The sequence below is a fragment of the Bacillus rossius genome, chromosome 17 (genome assembly GCF_032445375.1).
Source record: "Bacillus rossius redtenbacheri isolate Brsri chromosome 17, Brsri_v3, whole genome shotgun sequence".
In the NCBI taxonomy this organism is placed as follows: Eukaryota; Metazoa; Arthropoda; class Insecta; order Phasmatodea; family Bacillidae; genus Bacillus; species Bacillus rossius.
In genome coordinates, this window is record NC_086344.1 from 27,130,969 (window position 1) to 27,153,905 (window position 22,937).

Below are 22,937 nucleotides of genomic sequence, written 5' to 3' on the forward strand. Positions count from 1 at the left end.
GTGTTAGTTGATTTGTATAATTCTGTGCGTTAATGATTATGTGTTTGACCATTATCTTCATACATACATGACTATTATCTTTCCATTTGTATGCCCAATATCTTCCCTTAAGTCGTTCTTTGTTTGAATGAGTAGTTTCATAAGGTAGATGAATGGTATTTCCTATTTTTTGTAGGTATCACCTTTGTATGCAATGGCGACATATGAAACACATATTTTATTGTTTAATATATCTTCACACGAACCACTCTATGTGGCTTTGTCACGATCAAAAGTTGCAAGTCAAATGAAAGTGTGTATTGGATCAATCAACAGCAAGGAAGATTATTGAATCACAAGAGGCAATTAATTCCCTTGCAATATGTTAAAATAAATTATATTTTTGATAAATATTTCGTGTATATTAAATTAAAGTGTTTGTTATATTCATCATTTTTAAACAGGTGCCTTGGGCGCCTTACAGCAAACTAAAATTACATAAGGAATTAAATATTAAATTTAAATTTAATGAAATGTTTCTTTGAAGTTACACTTCTTTGGGCGCGTTATGGAAAAATTATGAGAGTGAATTTTTATGATGTGCGCGCATCATACAAAGAAATTGACATAATAAAAAACAGGCTACATACAAATTAAACATAAGTGAGGTTATGTTGTACTTCTTTAGGCACGTTATGAAAAAATAATGACAATGAATTTATACAATGCGCGTGCCGCACGCAACGAATAAGATAAAAAAAAAGTCTATATAAAAACACAAAAATATTTTTTATACAAAATCATAAACCTATTTTAGTGAATAATATTGAATACTAGTCCATACAATTAAAAACATTTATTTATTGTGAATATTAGTGATATAAATTGTATGTATAAATTTTTTCAAGAGTATTTATATAAAGAGAGGTTATCTTCCCGTAAGTAATATTTATTTGCATTAAAATTATAAATTATAATATTATTATTAAAATACATTTTGTTTATTGATTTTCATTAATGATTAAAATGTTATGTTATTGTTTTATTTTATAAAAACGGATGTATATTAATTAAGTTAATCCTATATATACTACTGCTCATCACTGACTCACTGACTCTGTTACAACCATTGAAACCTAAGTTACGATTTTCAGCTCTCATACTTTGCGGCTATGCAGTTTTAAAGTTATGAAATCTTTTAATACATATAAATCCAGTGTCCTGATGTTTGTTTCCAGTGAACACTTCACCAAGTCAATCGATTTCGATGAAAATTGGCATTTATGTGTAATTTTTTCCAACTTGAGAGATAGGATAGTTTTTATTTCGATTAATGGTCTTAATAGTCTTAATAATATATAATTAACTAGCAGACCCGGCCACGCGTTGCTGTGGCTGAGTGATTTAGAAAGGATTTAAAAGACAAAATTTAACACAGATTAACATAACGTTTTCAGAGTATTTAATAATAAAATAGAATTTAAAACGTTATGTTAATCTGTTTTCAATTCTATTTTATTATTAAATACTCTGAAAACGTTATGTTAATCTGTGTTAAATTTTGTCTTTTAAATCCTATCTAAATCACTCAGCCACATCAACGCGTGGCCGGGTCTGCTAGTAAAATATAAAGCACTTTAACATAGTGTTTTGGTTGTTCCGTATTGGAACATCTAAAACATATATGGTGAATATTCCCAGCAACGAACAACAACAAAAAAAAATTAAGGTATTCAACTTTTAGATTTTTAGGTTGCCGATAAATACCACACAGTTCACTGGATTCCAAAAAGAAAATAAAAGCGTTGCTTATAGCAATTAGTTGCGACTCTTTATCTTCCTTGTTTTGAAGTGTTGGGCCTGTCGTGTCAGGCCATTGTGACTCCAGCTATATTCGTAGTTCTAGATGGCTGTACCTTTGTCAAATCTACGCCATGTGTTCCATGTTCCGTGTTCCTTCGTAAACAGGACGAACATGCACGAGGAAGGTAGACAATTGTTTTAAAGGTTTTGTTTACTCTTCAAAGATTATTCTCGTAGCTAGTAGGTAAAATGAGGTAAAATCAGTATACGTAGATGTACGAACATGGTTGTAGATCCTGTAGGGGGGGGGGGGAGAAGACATGTGTCCGCCACTACCCCCCCCCCCCCCCCCCGGAAATAAGAAGCCACTCGCTGAGGAGGTCCGCTTGCGCTTCCAAAATCGTGAATGTGAAACAGGGTTGATAAACGTAAACGTCAAAACTATGTTTTATGGAAAACTTTCTGTACATTTTGACGTGACAACGTCTAATAAATTGATGAACGCCGGCTGCACGCACGAAAAAGTGCCCCGTTACGCACATTGTCCCGTTACGCTCATTGTACGCTTGCGCCGCATCTATCTCTCTTCCACTCGATTGGAACAACCATCGATTTGACTTTTTTGAGGCACATTAAACTTCAAACACTCCCATTCGTTTCCTACTTTTCCTATCATCGTCCTATCCTTAACAGAATAACACGCAGATTGGAAGAAGTTACATAGCAAACATGTATAAAAGTTATAGTTAAAATAATCTGTTCAATAAAGTAATAAACATATTTGAATGAATTAGTGCAAATAAAAAGTAAATTTATCAATTAAATTGTAGATTTCATTTCACTCCTTCTTTGTATCCATACAAAATAGTGATAATTCAATAAAAATGATTCAATTTTATTCATAAAAGTATGCAATCATTTCAACAATGTTTTGTTATGACGTTGTCACGTTAAACTATCGTCCGTAAACCGACTTTACAGACAACCAATTTTTTAAGTGTTCTGTTTATTGTATGCATATGGGCCAAAACATTAGCAGTATACAACTTACCGAGCACTCTGTCCAGAGATCTGTTGTTTCTGTTACAACCAACGAGCAGACACGTCAATAGGGGGGGGGGGGGGGGGGCATATGGGGCTTGTGCCCCGGTTTTCCGCATTTTGGGGGGGGGGGAATGGGGGAGTGGGCTAAATTGGAAGAGTAATTTTTACTATATATATATATATATATATATATATATATATATATTGTCGCGGGTTGAAATTTTGCAGGGTTGTTGAAATCAAATTTAGGGACTTTACTGACGGGACTCTGGGCTGGCTGCTCTGTTCACTCGTCAGCGCAAGTGGCGTGACCATGTAATTGGGGCACGGGGCCGGCGCGGCGCGCTGCGGGCTTGCAGAATTTTGTTTGTTTGTTTGGCCGCACGCTGGCGCAGCCACGGGCCGCAGTTACTGGGGCGCGCTGTCGTAACAAGCCGCGCGGTGTGGCCTGCACATTGGGGTAGAGGGGGGGTAGTCTTCCCAGATGTTCTAGTTAGTTGTTTAGTAAATTTGACTTCAATAACGAGCTTTTGTTATGGTAGGCGCGGCAGGGCGCGCGAATTTAAGCGCAAGTGATTGGTGACTCGGGGCTCACTCAGGCGGAGGCTATGCGTCTCACCTGTGGTCACGAGTTGTTAGTTCGTTCGTGATGTAGGAATTCAAGCTTTCGGGCGGAAGCTATGGCCGACGCCAGAGGCCACGAGTCGTTTAATTTAAGTTAGGTCATAATGTAGTCGTCAAGCTTTCGGGCGGAGGCTATGGCCCTCGTCAGGGGTCACGCGTCATAGTTTTTAAAATGTAATGTTCGTTCGGGATTTCAAGGGCAGGAGAGGCCCCTACGTTATTTTTTTTAAAGTAATCGATCAAGAAAGGCTTTTCGGAAAATGTGAGTATGGACTTATCTTTGTTTTAATTTTAAGTATTAATTATGATTTGAGGTATTCGGAAGGACTAGGGAAGTGTTTAGTGAAGTTCTCTCATTCTCTCTCTTGTAAGGTCGTTCAATCGTTAAGGAAGTAAAGAGATTATTGTTTTAAATTGTAATCCCGCTATTTAAATGTTCTTTAAAATGATGTTGAGTATTTGACTTTAAGAATAAAATAATTTTAATTAAGTATTATGTTATTTTGCAAAATCTCCTTAGTTCAGCTCTCACCAGACATCCTGTACGGGATGACGAACCTATGATCCTAGGTACAGTAAAGTATTTTATGAAGTTAAGACTAGTTGATGCCAAGCGAGTTGTTTCTATGTAAAGAGCTACGATTCTCGCCCCCCCCTCTGAAGGTGGATCGTGACAGAAATGGCGGTGGCACCGGCTAGGTGTTCGTGATAGAAATGGTGGAGGCGCCGGGTAGGTTCTATTTCTGGAGAGAGAGAGAGGTAGATTTTTATGTTTATTATTAAGTTAGTTTCAGCTTCTGATAGCAGGTTATTAAGAGTTTACTTGAGGAGAGGATTACGGAATTTAATCTAAGTGGAGGAAGTCTTTGAGATTTTTTTTTTGACGTAACAGATGTTTATTTGAGTATACTTGTAAGGATAAAGTTTATAGTGATAAGTTGTTTTAAGTCGTTGAGTTTATCGGGGATTATTACGTGAGGAGAATACGTTATAAGTTAAATGCTTATTAGAGATAATGCAAGTGGTTTAATTTAATTGAAGTTCATTTTAAGATTGTAGGTTAAGAGAATTATAATTTAAAATAAAAATTTTTTGTCGTAAATAGGAATTATTTTCAAGTGAAGTTTGTTTTGTTGTCGTGCGCGTAGGAGACGAGACGTACGAATTAAATCAGTCGAGGGAAGGATAAACGTTAGAAAGGAATTAAAAAGAAAACGAGAGTTTATGTAAAAGAGAGTTATAGGATTTATAGTGATGTTTTGTTTTAATTAGAAAAATGTTGAGAGTTGTTTCAGAACGACACGTCAGTGGACGTGGCAGAATGAACACGTGACGGGGAGGTGCTGAGACCTAGCGGAGAACGGAGGAACCGCAAGCGAGGGTTGGCGCACCTGATGGAATTCGGTGACGTCACGAGCACGTACAGAGACGTGGACGGCCGTGACCTTGTTTTGATCAGCTGTACGGTAACTTAGCGATAAGAAAATAGACTATTGGTTAAATACATTTAAATTTAAGTGTGTTTTAGGAGAAGAGGAACTTTCAGTATGTAAGTAATTTATTTTAAGAAGTGTATGATGTATAGGCTAGAAGTGTTTCGTTGTAAGTTGTTTATGTTTTTGTTAGTTAAATTCTACCTCGGTTTTAAAAATATTTTTTTTGGGATTTGTAAACATTATTAAGGAGGTACACTATAAAATCGATAAGCATTGAGAAAACTGGGAAGGCTAGATTTTGTGTGTAGAGGGAATTTACTCCAAAAGAACAGAGAGACAAAATTAATGTTTTCATTAGGGCGAGGGACCCTAAGGTGAGGCGTTGTGTCCCTGGGAAGAAAGGGAATTGTAGCGCAGACCATAGGAGATGGGCTGACTACGGAATTAAGGGTCAGGAGAATCCTGAGAGTTGTGAGTAGTTTGGGGCAGGAGTTCCCCATGGTAGTACCGAAGTGGCTATCCTGTATGGGATAGGGTACCATTTCAATGAAGTTTGTTGGTGGGGTTAGAGTCCCTTGCTGTGTAGTGGGCCTATAGCAGATAGGCACTACAGTGAAATTTTTGGTTATTTTGTGAGGTAAATTCCCTGGAGGTTAAGTAAGATTGGATTCAGTTAGGAAGGAGGGAAATGAGAAACATTGCTGTAGAGAGTTAGTGTACTTGCCTAATGTGAAATTGAATTTTACTAAATTAATTTAGGAGAAAGTTTTGTTCGGTAAATAAATAATAATGGAAGATAGCTAGATAATTAATTAATTTTTTTTGAGTAAGGTGTTTTAAGTAATGAAATAAAATAAGGTGAAGTAATTTGAATAATTGGGGAGGAGTTTCTTTAAGAGTTTAGATAATTGTTTTTGAATTTATTGAGATATTCAGCCAGTGAAGTTTGAGTGTGAGAGATACAGTGAGATTTTAAGGAAATCGGTTGTTTATTAATTAGGACAAATGAGATTTTATGATTAAGAGTCAGTAAGCATAGTTAAAATTTACGACATGATATTTGTTGACAGTTTACAGTTATTAAGGAGAAAACAGAGTAATCTATTTATTTTTATTTTAATGGTTTGAAGATAAGATTATGAATTTTTTTTGGAAGTTTCTTTGGCATGTTGGAATAATTTTTTTTGATTTTTAGAATTTACAGAGAAAATTTAATTGATTTACATTAGTTTGGAAGTATGGAGGTTTAGTGTTCGATTAGCCCTAACTTGATGGTCGGATCCCAAAAGAATGCCGTAAAACCGATAGCCAATTGAGAGGAATGCGGTAGGCGCTTGTGTAGAGAGGGGTTGTGGGAAAACTCCTTGGGACTGATGGCAGATCAGGGGCCCTAAATAGTGTGTGATGCTGTAAAACCAGTGCAGAGAAAGCCTGGTATGCTTAAATTTTTGGGCACAGGTTATGTAAACCTGGGGTTCCATGGGATTTAGTCATGTTAGCTGCTGTGAGACATTAAGATTTCCAGGCTCCATAGTAAATTCAATGTAAATTTTTGTTTTCTTAAAATAATAAATTTGTTTTTAATTTATTTGAGATATTTGATTTGGAACAGTGAATACAGACCCCGAGGAATAAGAGTTATGCTGTGAGAGGAGAAGGTGGTAGGCCTAAAGGGTACAGGCACCACAGAGGTTATTTGTATTGCATAATTTAAATATAAGGAAACTTGAGAATTTGAAATTTTGTTGTTGGTTTGTACACCCATAAGAAGAGTATAGGCAGAATTTTTATTGTTATGAGATGTCTAATTTAATTGAAAAGAAGAAAGTTTAAAGATGCAAGGTAACATTATTATTGTAATAATTGAAAGAGATTAAGAGGTAGAGAGAAATAGGCAGTTTTTGTTTGTAAGTACTAAAGTTTACATATAGAAATTTAGTAACTAAGAATGAATAATAAGTTAAGTCTAGTGTAAAAGTTTTTTTTTAAGTTTGTTAAGTTAAGAGTCACAAGTAAATTTTTTTTTTAGAGAGAATGTCTTTGATAGGAAGTATTAGAAACTTATGGGAAGTTTAGGGTAACATAAATAATGTAGGTAATGAATAATAAATAGATGGTAGGTCTTAAGTTAGGATTAACATTTGAAGCAGAATTTAATTAAGAAGAAGGAAAATAAATAGGCCTAATGAAAAGAACAAAAAAGGATTTTATGGTAAAGCATTTTTTTTAAGTAATAAACAATGAATAATAATGTTGTTTCAGGGTAATGTGTACTAATAATACAATTTTTTTTTTAGGACCAAAGAACAGGAATTATGTAATTTAAATTAACATGTATTTTTGAAACTGTTACAGATTCCTTAAGATGAGCTGAGCAGCAGTCCAGTTTACAAGATGACAAGAGTTCGAGAGACAAGATACAAGATCACTGAAACAAGAGCCAAGACTGAAGATTCAAGAGAAGAGAAAGCTGGCAGCCATGGACTTACAAGTGGAGATTAATAAGGTCATGTAAAGTTTTATTTTTTTTATGGAAGACAGTAACTGGAGTTTTTTTTTTGTTATAAACATTATTTACAGAACTTTTTAGGTTATAGTAATGTAATGGAACTAGTGAGTTGTGGTAGCTGTCAAAAAGAACTAATACCTTAAGTTTAATTTTTAAAGTTAATTTTCTTAATTTACAGAGGGATTAGTAGTTTTTTTTAAACCTTATTTAGGTTGGAATTTAAATACAATAGCTTATTATAAATGTGTACGAACAGTTCAAGTTCACAGTACTGATAGGTAGGTCAGATGATCTTATTGATTTTGATGATTTGTTGTTTTGAGTTGATTTTTAGGTGTTGTGAATTAGACAATGAAATAGTTCTGAAAACTTAAATTATTTCAAGCTAAGAAATAGTAAAGTTAATTGTAACTCAAAGGACACCAGAATTTAATTTTTTTTTTGAATTAGTAATGTTTGAAAATTTTATACTTTACAAGAAAGGTTATAAACAAACAGATCGGATGGAACAAGGATGCAGTAAATCACAATTTCATTTAGAATTATTGATTAGCTTTTGAGGTTATGAAGTAAAAGTAATTATAATTTAAAAGTTTGAATAAAAAAATGTTTTTTTTTATTTGTTTGAAATAGAAAGTTTAAAAGTTAATTAGTCATGATCTAGGTGGGTGATGGGGTGGGAATTGGCCACTCTTTTTCCCTATAACCTCCCTAACATGGCCTTCTATTACATCTAACAGAAAAAAAAAAGAAGAAAAAGAAGACTTATTATTAGTTAGAATGTTTTTTTATGAAGATACCTGATGAACTTTTTTTTTATTGTTGGGAAGAATAGTAGCAAGATTAATCGGATGTTTTACTCAGAAGAAGAAGAAGAAGAAGATAAAGCAGTTTTATGACTCGACAAGCCAGAGATTGGTGTTTCCCCTCTGCGCTCCTATTGACTACGTTGTTTACTCTCATGGGATAGCTGGTTCGGCACCATGGAGAGAGATTGGTGGGCATTGTGGTTGCCCCCAGAAGAAAAGAAGAGTAGAAGAGGTTATGGGTGGGTCATGTGAACTGACCTTCAACCCAGTTACTTCGTGGGGACTATTTGCTGTATAGAGAAGATCAAGACTCAAGAGTTAGGGAAAATTATTGGAGGTCATGTTTCCCTTCCTTAAGTTTTTCCTATCAAATTATTTGCCTGATTAGATTATGCTAAGGGTGGGATACTTTATGTTAGCAGTTGAATTAATTAATTTTATTTTTTTGTGTGTTTGCATCCTTGCCCATCGATTGCAGTTTAGTAGTTAGTTTTGTATTTGTCAGGCGTGATGGTAATGCCTGTTGATGATGTTTCAGAATTGTAATCTGTTCGTGATGAGGATGGCACAACTCCGAAGCAGATGTGGGGAGAAGTTGTGAGCTGCCCTGGAAGCCAGTCCAGTAGCTGTTGGAGTTGAGTGGTGTTTGCTGATGGCCAGCCCAGGGAGCTACTCTTCTCGACAACACTGACTTCGAGGAGTTGCACCAACCTTCACGAGATAAGAGTTTAATTAATTGAAACACTGTAAGGACACTTAATTTTTTTTGAAGAACGAAAGAAGTATGGTAATAAACGGAAACCGAAAAAAAAAAATAATAATAATTATCAAGAATTTGCACATTGTTTAACGAATACTGAGAAACTAAGAACAGTAATTTAATTTGTAAAGAGAGCTTCACTAACAGAACAATTTTTTTAGAATTGAGAACTCGAGCCTCTGAAGGTTCCTGTGAGAACAAACCAGATAAAAGTTTTACATTTAATTTTATGAATACTTGTTGTTTTAAAATAAATCTTATGCAGAATCTAGATGTATGTTCAGACAGCAAGGAACTAAGAAAATTATTATTTTTGTGAAATGAGGAATTTATAGTTATGGTTTAATGGAAAAAGACAATTTGTAATTTTGAGGTAGCTCGATGGGGCTCGAGCTCTGTGAGGGGAGGGTTATGTCGCGGGTTGAAATTTTGCAGGGTTGTTGAAATCAAATTTAGGGACTTTACTGACGGGACTCTGGGCTGGCTGCTCTGTTCACTCGTCAGCGCAAGTGGCGTGACCATGTAATTGGGGCACGGGGCCGGCGCGGCGCGCTGCGGGCTTGCAGAATTTTGTTTGTTTGTTTGGCCGCACGCTGGCGCAGCCACGGGCCGCAGTTACTGGGGCGCGCTGTCGTAACAAGCCGCGCGGTGTGGCCTGCACATTGGGGTAGAGGGGGGGTAGTCTTCCCAGATGTTCTAGTTAGTTGTTTAGTAAATTTGACTTCAATAACGAGCTTTTGTTATGGTAGGCGCGGCAGGGCGCGCGAATTTAAGCGCAAGTGATTGGTGACTCGGGGCTCACTCAGGCGGAGGCTATGCGTCTCACCTGTGGTCACGAGTTGTTAGTTCGTTCGTGATGTAGGAATTCAAGCTTTCGGGCGGAAGCTATGGCCGACGCCAGAGGCCACGAGTCGTTTAATTTAAGTTAGGTCATAATGTAGTCGTCAAGCTTTCGGGCGGAGGCTATGGCCCTCGTCAGGGGTCACGCGTCATAGTTTTTAAAATGTAATGTTCGTTCGGGATTTCAAGGGCAGGAGAGGCCCCTACGTTATTTTTTTTAAAGTAATCGATCAAGAAAGGCTTTTCGGAAAATGTGAGTATGGACTTATCTTTGTTTTAATTTTAAGTATTAATTATGATTTGAGGTATTCGGAAGGACTAGGGAAGTGTTTAGTGAAGTTCTCTCATTCTCTCTCTTGTAAGGTCGTTCAATCGTTAAGGAAGTAAAGAGATTATTGTTTTAAATTGTAATCCCGCTATTTAAATGTTCTTTAAAATGATGTTGAGTATTTGACTTTAAGAATAAAATAATTTTAATTAAGTATTATGTTATTTTGCAAAATCTCCTTAGTTCAGCTCTCACCAGACATCCTGTACGGGATGACGAACCTATGATCCTAGGTACAGTAAAGTATTTTATGAAGTTAAGACTAGTTGATGCCAAGCGAGTTGTTTCTATGTAAAGAGCTACGATTCTCGCCCCCCCCTCTGAAGGTGGATCGTGACAGAAATGGCGGTGGCACCGGCTAGGTGTTCGTGATAATATATATATATATATACACACATACACACACACACACACACACACACACTTGAATACCGCAGAGTTAGAACAAGAAAAATAAATGTTGGCGTACAAATGAACTGAATTATTTGTTTTGAAAGATAGATAAGTAATGTACACCGTCAAATATTTAAACACTGGTTTTTTTCACATACCATCCAACTTACGATGTATTGAAAATGAAATGTCTGCAATTCAATCTATTTATTTACCATCTAAGTTGAATAAAAAATATATATTTGTAACAGTGGAATTAATGTGTGGTGGCTTTATGAGGTGTTGTCGGGAAAGGTTTTGGTTTTGTGAGTTTGAAACAAACTCCCCCCTACCCAACCAAAAGTATAAAAATTCTTCAACCATCACACCAATAACTTATTCTATATATACTAATTTTCTTAGTTCATCAAGTATAGTCCATTTTTCTTTGATAACAGATGCTTTTTCGACAACTTGCGAAATAAGTAAAAGTCGCAATCGGTCCATCAATATGTTTGGGTCTTTCCGCGATATGTAATCAATTTTTCCCGATGCCACCATCTTCTTCAAATATTTACTGATCATATTCTGCAAATTGTTATAAAAATGTTATTGATCATATTCGTAATTATCGGTGCTGTCAACATCGTTATCACACACACTGACATCTACATTTAGCTTATCCCAGAATTTCGACTTCTTTGACATTGGAGTACTATCATTGTCATCAAGCTTACTTACAATGTGTCCAAAGATGTTTTCAAAAGTTCGTATAAGACTACTATAAGTCTAATTGTCACTCATTCCGTTTTATTCCTAGCTTGATGAAATTTTGCCCAACTGACCTACAAAACAAGATTAGTAGAATCACTGTCTAAAAAAGATTTTGTAAAACCATCCACACACCCTTTTCCTTCTTAAAGCATAGTTTTGGTTATATTGATTAAATTATGCACTATTGACGTTAAAAAATATAAAAAAATGCTTTCTATATCAAATTTCAGAATAAACCAACCTGATACACCTTTCTACGTGACATTTCGAAAAACCATGTATATCCATCTTTTGTATACCCTCAAAGCATCATTTTGGTACTTCTTGACGAAATTATGTACACTTATTTCAAAAGTATGAGAAAAATGACTATTTGAATCCAATTCCTCTGTCTACACTATATTTCGAAAAAACACTTTCCCTTTTTTAAAGCAGAGGAATTTACTGTCTACATCCTATTTAGAAAAAAAAATCCCCTTCTTCCTTAAATGACACTTCTTTAATCTGTGTAAAACCCAGGCAAAGCCGGGCACTTCAGCTTGTAATTTATATTTTTATATTTAAAAAAAAAATAACTATAAACAATTTGGCCTAGCATTTAGTTCTTTTCGCCGTGTGTTACACTCGTCATAAAATTTGTGCAACAATTTTATAATGTTTATGTAATCTCGGATTTGCATTTTAAGATAAAATGTGAACTATGTTTTGAACTATTTATGATGAGAAAGTGAAAATCTGTCCTGACTCAGATTGATCTACCACAACATGGGAAACTTCCGCTGAGTTGGTTTGTTTGTCAACAACAATTGCGTTCAGCTGAACCGGCCGGCGCGAAGTGCAAAGTGCATAGCTTTCAAGAACTGTAGAGATTTAATCAGATTATTTGGTATTAGCTGACTTAAGGTAAAAAAAAAAGTTTATCCCAATGAGATCTGAGAGTTTTCCTGGATGACAACATTACCATTGAGAACAGAAGCTGAGTCAAGAGTCATCACCATCAACAACTTTTTCCAGCCTGTGGCCGGGTCAGCAAAGTAAAATGCCTCTATCTTCCTCCTCCACAATTCCTCATCCTTCACTCTATTCCAGGCCTCTCATATCTCCTTTCACTCCTTTAACTATCTAGTACTCTACCCATCTCCCCCTTGGTATTCCTTGGGGGACTTCTTCCGGTGTACTTCAACTCCGTAGCTTTTCCTAGGTAGTCTCTCTTTCCCCATATTCTCTGGACGTGACCACACCGTCTCAAAATTGCTTTTTTTCAATGATCTCGTTCAAGTCCTGCACTCCTTCTCTTGCTTGCATCATCTCACTCCTGATCCTGTCTCGCCTCGTAACAGACCACATACCCCGCATGAACTTAATTCCCGTGACTCTGATCTTCCCAGAACCTCTCTTATCTGCAGTCCAAGTTCTCCGCTCCGTAAGCGACTGTGGACACAAGGTAGGTATTGTGCAAATCGTGGTTGCATTTCCAAGGCACCCCCCTCTTCCACACCGAGTCTCTCGTGCACCTAAAGCATGAAGGTGAATATACCGGAATGCGAAGTATAAACATACCGACACAAATCTTCAGTAGAAAAATTTAATGAATTAGTAAAAATTAGTAGAGAAAATTAATATGAATACCGGCCGAGATTTCTGAAGTGAAACCTCTTTGCACCCGGTGGTGTAAGTGGAGGCGATGACTATTCAGAGCGTAACGAAAAGCGCAACTCTCAGTTACGAGGCGCTAGATGGCCGAAATGAGAATTGAGAAGAAGAAGAAGAAGAGTATAACGGATAAAGCAGAGAGATAGACAATTTTTTAAGATTTTTTTCCGTCGCCCCGTTTGTTACAATTGTGAACCTCCAAAACTATAATTTTATTTTTATAAATGAAACAAGAATATTCCTGTAAAATTACAGATATTTGTAAAAATATAATTGAACATTTACATGAAAACAACATTTATCACCACATAAATAGTGTTCGCAGTAATACGTACTGAGTTCGGATTATTTCCAGCTTTGAGTTGTCCCAGTATCTACAATAGTTAAAGACATTTGCAAAACCGTTCCCTGAATAGCTTACCAGCATTAAGTGATTACAACGAAATGAAGTAAAAACAATTTTTTTTTAATATTCGATGATATAAAATAATGCGGGAAATTTTCGTAAGAAATACTGAACATCCGGAGGAAATATGTTTCATGCATGAAAAAAAAAAAAAAAAAAGAACCACAGACATGTGTCGTAAAAAAGTTACAACATTGTCTTTCTTGTGGTATTACAAACAATATCTTGGCATCTGGTTTCAAAAAAAAAAGAAATCTTTAGTAAAAGCACTGAAATTTTATTATTTTTTTTGACCGGGGCAGTGTCCATCGGGAACAATTTGGGTCTCTTCGGACCCGGGCTTTTTGCAGTTTGGTCAGCGAGGTGGTTTGCTAAGAAGGAAAAAAAAGGGGGGGGGGGGAATTCTCTGTGTGCTGATAAGCCCGACCGAGAGAGAGAGAGAGAGAGAGAGACAGGGATAGAGAGAGAGAGAGATACAGAATATTACGCAGATCCCCGGTAGTTTTCCGACGGTCGGAGCGGAAACCTTGCCTGGACGGCGACCCTGATAACCTCCTCCCTCCCCCCCCCACCCCCCCGATATGGGCCGTGTCACGTGACCATCAGGCACGTGACCGACCATATCCACCGACGGCCATCGAGGACCATAGTGCTGCTACTTACTGTAGCGAGTAAACTGTCAAGGGATTGCCAGGGGCGTAGGAACCGGAGGGTACAGGGGGGACGTGTCCCCCTGAACTTTTTCGGTGGAGGGGACTGTCCCCCCCCCCCCCCCAACTTTCTAGACAGTGATATTTTTATTTTATAATATTATTCTGCCCAACTTTATTTATAATTTCTTCATTCATCAAATTTTATCTTAAGGAAACAATAATAATTTTAACATCGATGTATCCAATGGTTAGATACAAAAAAACTGCTTAAAAAGGTGCTATTTTGCACTTTTAAAATCAAAATTTTCCGGTGGCGGACCGCCGGACCCCCCCCCCCCCCCCCCCCCCCCGTCTTAGTAAGAGGGGAATGGGTTTACATGACATCAAAATCATTATTTGTCCCCCCCAACTTTATGAACACAGCTACGCCAATGGGGATTGCTCACCGGTTTTTGACGTGACAACGTCTAATAAATCGATGAACGCCGGCTGCACGCACGAAAAAGTGTCCCGTTACGCACATTGTTCCGTTACGCGGTGTCCCGTTACGCTCATTGTTCCGTTACGCCGTGTCCCGATACGCTCGTTGTACGCTTGCGCCGCACCGACAGAAGTGAAAACTTAAAACTTTGTTTATAAATGTGTAATATGAAATAATTTTTACGTCAAATGTACGTAATAAATTGAATCTGATTACTAGTATAATTTCAAGTATTTATTCTTTTATTATTAAAAAATGTAGCATCTGTCGGCGAGTGCAGTAATAATATGTTATGCTAGATATTTGATTACAGTTTATTTATATGAAAACTTGTTCATAATTATATTTAAACATTTACTCAAACGCCAGTTTTTTAAATTAATTACAAGTCATCTACACGTGAACTGTTTCGTCGACTGTTTATAAAGTGAAGTGAAAAGTTAAAGTGGTATTCATTGTTTATTACAACAACAATTTCAGCTTTAAAGGTTAATTATTTTTCATTTTAAAAATCTGATTACTAGTATAATTTCAAGTATTTATTCTTTTATTATTAAAATATAAATGATTCAATTTTATTCTTAAAAGTATGCAATCATTTCATCAATGTTTTGTTATGATGTCACGATAAACTATCGACCGTAAACCGACTTTACAGACAACCAATTTTTTGATTGTTTTTTTTTAACGCAGCCCTCTTAGCAGTTAAGCCTTTCCAGCCTGCCCCACCACCCCCACGGGCGTGGATGTGGAATACGCCGTACACGCGAATCGGGAAAGGTGTGAGAGCTTCCGGCTATGACCAGAGGCTGGGGCTACCCATCCCAGCATAGTCCGACCCCCCCTGTCTCACTCAGCTGACCAGACAGTCGGCTGTGTACTTGGCTCTGAGACGTTATCGGCACTGCTGGCGCCTATATCACGCTGGGACCCCTCAAAACACCCAGTGAACCCGTGGTTCGGTGGATGCCCTATCCAATCTCTTCTAGCGGTCCGAGTTTCGTATTATAAGTGTGTTAGCAACATTGGAACAAAGTTAACACCTCTTTACCGAGGTTAGACCAGCTTTCATTTATTTACCCCCCCCCCTTTTTTTTCCTTCTTTCTAGCGGTAATCACGACAGCGAGAATAATATTCCTTTCAGAAACGATTCGTTTTATGCAGTCGACACCCGACAACTGACATTAGAATGGTAAACGAACGAACGGCCTTCACAAGACTTGTGTTCACGGGTTAAGAACGATGCGCCACTCTGATGCTATCTTACTTACTTTATGCATTTCTCACAGGCATTACCCGCCCGTTGTGAAATCTTGATTGTTTCGTTGCGTCGCAGGCGAAGAGGATAAACAGAGGCAGGTAATTAACCACGACAGTTGCAACGCCAGGGGGAAAAACCATCAATCACACTTGACATTCAAATGAGGAATTAAAAGTTTCTGGTTTTATGAGCACTATTTATCAGATAAAATAATATTTGTGTACAGCATCGGCCAAGGAAGTAATTTCGGAGCATTCATAACGACTAGATCGCTTAGAGTTAACTCTTTCTAGCTTCCCGCTGGATTTTACACAATTACTTGTATAATGTTTCTGTATATTTTGATTTATTTAAATAATCTGGTACGCAAACACAACATTAGTATATTAATTTAACCTTATTATAAAGCTTATGTAGTTCGCGTGGGAAAAAAAATCCTATTCATGTAGAAATGATGGCCAATTATTATTTTTTATCAATATGCACACTTAAAGTTGAAGTTACGATAAAGCATCCTTGTACTCTACATCTTTGGTCTGCGGATTCTTTCTTTTACAAATTTTCTGCCATTTCCTATTCGTTTGTAGGATTTAATCTGGTGTTCAAAATGATGGTCTTTGGAAATAATTTTTCCTACATAGTGCACTGGTGACATAGGCGTGCGCACGGTAGGTGCCACAGGTGCCTTGGCACCACCATTAGGGTTAACGTTATTTTGTTTTTTACAAGCACAAATAATACATACTTACAAAAATCCGTATTATTTCCAAAAAAATATGTTTTCCAATCGTGTCGAGTTACAGATATGTGCTCATAACACTATCAGTATATCAATTATCAATCGAACCAACTATACACACGGAAACAAGTCAGTTGCAATTATTTGTGTTGTACACGCGGGCCGCGGCTACAAAACTTCTGAAATGTAAATACTTCTCCTAGTTCTCCTCGAATTACATAGAATGCGCGCTCGGTGTCTACTGTTCACTACACTCGGCAGACGCGCGGAATAATAGCCGCCATCCGCCAGGGTTTATTAAAAAAAAAAGAGAGAGTTTAGATAGTTAAAAGGATAGGCTTACTCGATGACATATGCAGTCGCCGACAAAACATTTTTGTTGTATTCCAAAAGTTGAAACTTTTGCTCACTCTTGTTTGTGTATTTTTATTATTTTAATATTTTACATATTTTAGGTACGGTATGTTACAAAAACTCCCTTCATTTGTTGATTTTATAACTTAACATTTGAGAATGTTTTATCTATTATTTATTTGGCGTCTTCAGAAAACATATAAGTATAGTTTTTCAAAGCCACCAGCATTAATTCCTGCAAACAATTTGTGCAATTTACTTTATGGTTCAACAAAACTTAAAACTGTAAATAGTTTAGTAGTTTTCCTGGTGATTATAACGTTCAAAGCCATAATTTGTCATAAAAAATGTTAAAATTTTTACATCTGTATTTAATGTTTTTGTTCGGAAACACCTTAAATAGCACCATTTTGCGCTTTCAAATCCAAATTTTTCCGGGGGAGGACCCCCGGACCCCCCGCTTTAGGCTCGGGGTCCGTGAATGACAGGGCTGTTGTGTAATCTGGCACCACCAATACTGGAGTCCTGCGCACGCCTATGACTGGTGGCCAATCATTTTTTCTAAATCAAACGAAAACTTACTCCACCTCTTCAAATGTCGCTCTTTCAAAATTGATTACTTCTTGATTTTCATTTATTTCCTGGTTAATTATGTCCAAGAAGCCTGTTACATAATCTTCATCTGCTGAAACTAAATCCACATATAAGTACATTTTAAGATTCACCATCAAAATCGAAAAATTTTTAATGTAACACCATTTTTTTAATTCTTTTTATTTCTTGGCATTTAAGGTTTTGGACAATTTATTACTTCTTGCTCAGAAGTTGACGAAATCACAGAACTTAATATCACAAATTGATTGATAATACTGAAAAAAATAAAATACTGTGCATAATTAGTTATTTGAAAACAAGGCTAATTAAAGCAAATTAACTTTGCTAAGATGGCAAAAGTATTTTTTTTTGAAGCTCGTTTGACAAAACACCGCCAGATTTGAATCGCTGGTAACCACGTGACCAACAATGCGTCAAACCACTTCCGTACGTGTTCGTCACGCGGTGTTTTTTTATTTTTGTCCGTGACGTCATCGCGACCATTGTTAGGCGCATGCGCGTGATCGTTACGAACCAACTTCGTAAGGAAGTTGTTTAAATTGGCGTGACGTGGAAACGCTTCCAGCCGGGACATTGATTCGTGTGTGACGTCACGAAGAGCTCGTGGAAAACTACGAGGATCAAAAGTGGTGAAATAAATAAAATAAAAAATTGGTTGTCTGTAAAGTCGGTTTACGGACGATAGTTTAACGTGACAACGTCATAACAAAACATTGACGAAATGATTGCATACTTTTATGAATAAAATTGAATCATTTTTATTTCAATAATAAAATAATAAATACTTGAAATTATTCTAGTAATCAGATTTTTAAAATGCAAGAATAATTAACATTTATTGCCGAAATTGTTGTTGTAATAAGCAATGAAAACAACATTAACTTTTCACTCCACTTTATAAACAGTCGACAAAACAGTTCACGTGTAGATGACTTGTAATTCATTTTAAAAACTGGCGTTTAGCTATAAAGTTTAAATATAATTATGAAAAAGTTTTCATATAAATAAACTGTAATAAAATATCTAACATAACCTATTATTACTGCACTCGCCGACAGATGCTAATTTTTTAATAATAAAAGAATAAATACCTGAAATTATACTAGTAATCAGATTCATTTTCTTACGTACATTTGACGTAGAAATTATTTCATATTACACATTTATAAACAAAGTTTTAAGAATTCACTTCTGTCGGTGCGGCGCAAGTGTACAATGAGCGTAACGGGACACAGCGTAACGGAACAATGTGCGTAATGGGACACTTTTTCGTGCGTGCAGCCGGCGTTCATCGATTTATTAGACGTTGTCACGTCAAAAATCGCAGGAACATGAGTGAAAAATTCGTTACGCGATAGCAAATTACAAAAAACAATTAAAGATGTCGTCCCTCGCGATTCGTAAACACTCACCGGAAATCATAGAAGACGCAAGTCAGAGGAAAGCTCGTGTCGGAAAGGAATCCAAATAATAATACAGTCACGGGGACTACCTACAGAAGTGAAAACTTAAAACTTTTGGAATAAACTGTGTTCAAATTTTTGAATTTTTTAAAAATAAAATAATAATTTATAAATTTTAAAAAAACTCGAGTATTGTTATTATGATGATTATTAATGAAGTCATAATCATTATTATTAAAATTATAAACACGTGACTATGTAGCATGTCGGTGACGCGAAACCATTAAGTTTTGGCCCCATACCAAAAAAAAAAAGCTTAGACTCTTTTATCATTTTAATTCTTATTAATTTTTTGCATGCAAAATTAAATTAAATTTATTATTTTATTTCGCCAAGTAAGTATAACTGTTAACGCGCGTACGTAAACATACGCACCCATTATTATTTTTTTACAGTCCGAATAGTCAAAGTTGCCCGAATTTAAATTGTTGCCGCATAAGACATGCAAGGGTTCTATTTTTTTACCCACGTACTCATCCATGACTCGCGATGGTATAATCTGCCTTAGGAGGGCCTCCATTAATTTCGTGGGGCGATTTTGGCGATTTTTCGACCCCACTGCCCCCCTTGGTGAAATGTCGTGAGATTAGGTTCAACCCCCTTCCCCCTAATCAAACGTGTGATTTTTCAAAATGCGTATTTTTGGTGTAAATACGTTAATCTGTGCTTGATGGCGTTCATTTACTAAAAAAAAAAAAAAAACCTAACTTGCTCAATTTTTTTATTTAAGACTAGTTAAGACTAGTATTTAAGACAGAACGTAGTCTAGAATCACAATGAGAAAATCGAACAATAAAATGCTTAAATAAGAACCACTAAAATTCTTAAAAGAATATCCGTTCTAAATCAGTCCACGGGGACTCGTGTGTGATCTCAAGAGTGACTTTGTGGCGTTCGCATGACCGCGATGAATATTATTGTGTAGGATTTAGCCGTGTTCTAGTGGAGAAACATATTTCACTTGATTTAACACAGTTTTACACTGTTTCTTGTTTGGGGGGGGGGGGGGGGATTTCGCTCCCCCACGTGAGATTGGGTGAGAATCAGCTCGAAAATCCCCGCCCCAATCCTAAACGCCTCACGTAATTAATGGACGCTTCCCTATAGAGGGCGGTGACCTGACGCCGCGAACAACTTCACAAAAACACCTCCCCCCTCCACCTAACTTCCTTTCTCCGTGTTTCCCGGATCACGCACAGGACGTCACTTTTCCTTCCATCCTCGTTGGCGCAAGTTCCTTCCATTCTCTCTCCTCTTTGGCAAGAGTTCCGCTCCGATCGCAGTGACGTTTACAAAGGTTTTCCCGCCTTAACCGCGCGCGCGGTTGCTTCAGATATTTCACGGGAAGCCTGAAGTTCACAGGGATGAGAGCCACAACCGAACGGTTCCGAAGTTCACCGAAGTTTGCCGATCTCTCGTGAAAAAAAAAAATACCATTTGGCGAAGGATTTACCTATATATTTCACGGTCATAGCGAAATTTAAATAACTCTAACCTAACCTAAACTACTCTCACGGGGGAAAAAAAAAGAACTATTATTTATTACACTGACCGAACCTAATCTAAACCACCTTTTACTTCGGTAAACTTCGGAACTTTTCGGGTTTGGGTTGTGGATTTCATCCCTGTGAGGGATTTAATTTCTCAGAAAAATAGATTAAGGCGCGAATATACTCGACGTAGGCAGCGCGACATTAAAGCGAGAATTAATGAATTACAGAAAATAATTTCCGATGAAATAACTCTATGGAGGAGCAGCCAATGGGAGACGAAAGTCTCTCAGCTACAGGTGCAAGATGGTAGCACCTGGAGTATGACAAAGCGATTCCTTCATAAGATAGATAAAATACCTCCTCTACAAACTCGCACTGGGTTCCCTTTTACACCGACAGACAAGGCACAAGCCTTCGCGAATACCCTTGAATTAGCCTTTCAACCTAATATCGAACCCTGTGACCCGCAATTTAATGCCAGAATATACAGAGACCTTACAATTAAACTTAATCAGCCTTTAACTTCAAAACCTTACTTAACCCAATCTCAGGAAGTTAAACAGGCTATCAGGCGTATGAAACCACGTAAGGCACCGGGAAACGATGGCATTCAGGCAGTAGTCCTTAAGAAACTGCCCGACGAAATTTTGGAATACCTAGCTCAATTAATAAATGGAATACTTAAACTGCAGTATTTTCCATTGCAGTGGAAAGAAGCGAATGTGATAGTTTTTCATAAATCCGGAAAAGATAAGACACTGCCCCAAAATTATAGGCCCATTAGTCTGCTGAGTACATTGTCAAAAGTAGCCGAATGCATAATTCTGCAGCGACTAAATGCTCACATTAAAGAAAATAACGTACTACCGGACGAACAATTTGGTTTTCGCAGCGCGCATTCAACAACGCATCAACTGGTACGTTTGACAGAACAAATAATAACTGCGTTCAATCAGAATAGCTATAATCTCGCAGCGTTTTTGGACACAGAAAAAGCCTTTGATAGAGTACTTCATGAAGGCTTAAATTATAAATTATATAAAACTGGCTTCCCCGATTGTTATATTAAATTACTGGCCTCGTATTTAGAAAATCGATCGTTTAGAGTCACGACAGAAGGAGCACAGTCCGATTTAAAAATAATTAAAGCAGGAGTCCCACAAGGCAGCATTTTGGGGCCGGTTTTATTCAATATTTATATCCATGATATGCCTAAGCCCGCACACCGATCAGTTCAGTTTGGCTGCTACGCGGACGATACGGTATTGTTTAGCAGATATAGTATTCTAGAACTCGCAGCAGACAGATTGCAAACCGCGTTAAATTCAATAGAACAGTGGTGCACAAAATGGCGAATTAAGGTAAACCCTAATAAATCAGAAGCTATAGTTTTTACGCGTAAACATCTCCCGCCACTCTAAGATAGACCACGACTAACACTTTTCAATGATGTTGTTAAATATTTAGGCGTGCACATGGATAGGAAACTACTATGGCGCGATCACATAGAGACGAAAAGAAAAACAGCTTTCATTAGGCTCATGGCCCTCTACCCCGTCATGAGCAGACGTTTAGGTAGCTCTGTTAAAAACGGAATAATAATTTATAACGCACTAATAAAACCAATAATCACGTATGCAGCGCCGGTGTGGGCAACAGCAGCGTAATCTCACTTAATCAAGCTACAGAGAATTCAGAATAAGAGTATTCGTATTGCGACAGATGCGCCTGTGTATTGCCCCGTAAGGGCTATGCACAGAGAGCTCAAACTCGAACTTTTAAAACATTATTATTTCCGAACTGCGCAAAAATTCTATGATAAATGTGCCATAAGCAGAAACCCATATATTTCATCACTGGGCTAACAAGACCCAGAGTTGCATGGAAAATATAAAATGCCAAATTCAATCTTGGCTCACAGACCTCCGTAGTGTGCTGTGGCTGGCTGAGCGATCGGCCAATCAGTCTCCCGCGAGTTGAAACTTAAATTATAGACATTAATGAATAATTAGCTAATTCAAAATGGTCCGAAGCACGCAGGTGTAGGTTCGGCTCCCGGGAGTTCACTGCCTGTTGTGTTAGGGCTGACTCCCTATGTCCGATGGGCATGGCCCGCCTGGCAGGCTTCACCTCCAGTGCCGGTTGTGTTTCTGAAAGACATGGGATTTTGAATTACCAGCTTGCAACAAATGCCAGAATGCGAATAGGTCTTGACTTAATTCACCTGTAACTTTATACACCGACAGTTCCTCTATATTTAACTAGTAGTATAGTAGTAGATATTAGAGATTTGTAAATTAGTAATAAGTCCTAGATACTAAGTAATAGTCATCAAAAATATATATTTCTAAAATAATAATAAAAAATCTAAAAATAAAAATAAAAAAAAATTAAAAAAAAAATATTTTTAGTTCTTATTTTAGTTTTATCTTAAGCACTGCACGTCCATCCCTGAGTTGGGTGTTTGCATATTTCGTAACGAAATGCCTAGTTTGTGTCATTTATCTTTTTTCTGTTTTAGTTTCTTAGTTTTTTAGGTG

General features: G+C 37.0%; 1 long non-coding RNA gene across 1 annotated transcript; it reads left to right on the forward strand.

Moving 5' to 3' along the window:
* Positions 1-4,162: 4,162 nt before the first annotated feature.
* Positions 4,163-8,261, forward strand: LOC134540752 (uncharacterized). The gene is made up of 2 exons (XR_010076499.1): positions 4,163-4,999; positions 7,242-8,261. It is a non-coding gene; the product is annotated as an uncharacterized LOC134540752 (long non-coding RNA).
* Positions 8,262-22,937: the final 14,676 nt, after the last annotated feature.